Genomic DNA, 2,638 nt, shown 5'->3' with positions numbered 1-2,638 from the left:
GCTCGTTGGTCTCTCTTGGCCGAGGGGGAGGGGGAGGTTGTTCTTGGTCCGAGGGACGGGGAGTTCTCGTTTTAATGCACGGCAATTAGGGATGGCTCGAGCGCTGGCTAGATAAATTGCCAAGTATTAGCGGGCAAATTGCTACATTTTGTTATTGCCGCGTAATAATGATAATCGGCGATAATTGACGTTCAACGGTTGACGATATTGCGATCTCCTCTCTCGGTGATCGAGAGAGAATTCTCTTTCGGGATTATTATTATTTTTTTTTGTTTAATTGCGTCACGTGTGGATTACGCGTGGGAGATGTACAAGTTAGAAAAATGGTTTTACGGAGTTTGTGAGAAATGAAAATTTTGATGGAACTTTTTTCTGTCAAAAGTATTGTGATGTATAAAGCATTGTACGATTTCATGAATATTCAAAAGAATACGGAAAAATTCGCAATTGGAGAGACGATATCATCCCTATAAAACCGTCTCGTTATTCGCAACGTTCGTTCTGTTGCGATCTTTTCCAGCTACATCAACAATTACCATTTTGTAAAGAAGAAGAAGAAAAAAAAAGAATCAATCTCCTCAAAAAGAAACTGTATCCGGACTTTTGTTACGAAATGTATCCAATCAATCCGATAATAAGAGCGCAATTTGGCATAAATATCGATCATCGAAATATCAATCAAAGGGAAGTTGATCCGACGCAAAAGACCGGTTTACCCTGGTGTTAATACGCCTCGATTGTCCTCGATTTGCACACGATGGTCGGATGTAAGGGCACTCGTTTTCTGAGGAGAAACTCGATGGTCGATCCTCGCTGTCACGCACCACCATTAACCGGTGCGATCGGAATTATACTCGAGTGAATCACGCTGTGGTTGGAAACCGGCTTCCTTCCTGGCCCGCGTTACGCCTGCCTCGGATTATTCTATCGATGGGATTTCAATTTCTGCCTCCGCGTTAATACGCGCACCCCCGATCTTCCTCCCTTCGGGTTATTTGCATTTTATACGGTCCACGAACCGTGGCGCGGGCTTATCGATCCTTAATAGCCGGCCTGGATGTTGATTGAAATTCTGAGACGATCCTGAAAATCGGCCGTCACGTTATCGTCGCGTGCAGGGCGATCGTCGATCGAATCTTTAGCGTCTTTGCGGATGAAAACTTCTTTTTCATCGATTTTTCCCGAAATCGATTGACGAGAATAACGATTTAAACTTCAGATGACTGTTTATACATGAATGAATGGAACTTTTAAATTTCCACGTACTTTTTTAAAGTACAGTTTTGAACGAATAAACGGGGGATAATTCAATTTATCAACGAAGGATGAGAAACGCAAGAAATATCGTAGGATGCAACAAGAGAAGAGGTTACGCGATAAATTTAATTACCAAACTTCCGTGCAGCGCGTAACCCGTCACGTTAATTGACACATCGTCACGCAGCGCTTCTCCCCACGAGGATCTGGTAACCATCCACAACGGATACCCGTCCCGTATCGCAGAGAAAAACCATCGTAAAAACGATTTTCCATCCCCCAAACTACCCCTACGTAGTTTAACCTAAACCAGACGCGCCTCGGGATCCGAATATATCCCAAAACAAGGATCCCCCCGTTCGAGCATGAGAGACTGTATGGCGGACATGGTTGGTAGATAAGAGGCATCATCGTACGAGCAAAGAAATCGCTTTTTCGGAGCAAGTTAATACCGTGGAACCGTGGTAAATCATGAACGGTCGTTAGGATTTGGAGCATGATTGCCGAGGGAATGGGAAATTCGAGTTTCTTTCGGGGATCGGTGCCAAGCACTTGCGCCCAAGTTTCCCTCCCTCCCTCCCCCAAGTCGATCTCCATCTCTCTTTCCTTTCCATCGTTTCCCCGGGATGGAAAGCTCGCGATGATACGTCTCTTCTCGTCCTCGTTCGAGGACTACGTAATGCCGGTGGTTCGTTCTCCTCGCTCCGTATTTTCGGTCGCCAAGATTTCTTGCAGGGAAGAGGCCTCGTTGTTGGCGTTTTTTATTGGCTTTGAAGCGGCAGTCGAGTCTCGTTCCTCCAAGCACGGTTGTACGTGCGGTAACTGTAAGCATTTCCAACCAAGTTGGAATCTCGTTGTTGAATTTTGTCATTGGCTCCAGATAGCGCATTTGTCTTGAAAATGCCTAGTTCGAGTCTGTCGACGCCTCGAGAACGTGATTCGCATGTTTCGTCGTTGGAGATATTCCTGTTACGTACGATGACTCGATGGACGTTTCGCTTTAGGAATTCTACGATTATCTTTTCGATTATGTGTTATAATGTTCCTCTTATAAAAATTCTCAAATTCAGGAGAAGACACTACGATGCAAATCCTCGAGGCAAATCCGTTTCGCTGGAGAATGCAAATATCGATCGTAACAAATTTCCAAGTCCCGATTTTCTCTGCTTTTCTCGACTAAACGTCGAGAAAAACGCCCTCGTCGCTCCAGATTCTGTTGTCTTTGGATATTTCCATTGCACAACGTGGGATACAAGTTTGTCACTCGGCTCTAACCGAAATCGTGCAACTTTCGCGAATGCCATCGGTATGATCGAACTTCTACGTATGCGCGACCGCATCTAATCGAAGGATTAAATTTCCGTGTTAACATAATACCACC

The 2,638-nt window shown here is 44.8% G+C and overlaps 1 protein-coding gene across 1 annotated transcript in view; it reads left to right on the top strand.

Moving 5' to 3' along the window:
* LOC102680478 (probable G-protein coupled receptor Mth-like 1) overlaps positions 1–2,638 on the top strand; it is a 151,194-nt gene that overhangs the window by 70,710 nt on the left and 77,846 nt on the right. The window lies entirely within an intron of this gene.

This window comes from Apis dorsata, unplaced genomic scaffold (genome assembly GCF_000469605.1).
Source record: "Apis dorsata unplaced genomic scaffold, Apis dorsata 1.3 scaffold_256, whole genome shotgun sequence".
NCBI lineage: Eukaryota > Metazoa > Arthropoda > Insecta > Hymenoptera > Apidae > Apis > Apis dorsata.
The sequence above is the reverse complement of the archived record's forward strand: the minus strand, read 5'-3'. Positions and strand labels throughout refer to the sequence as shown.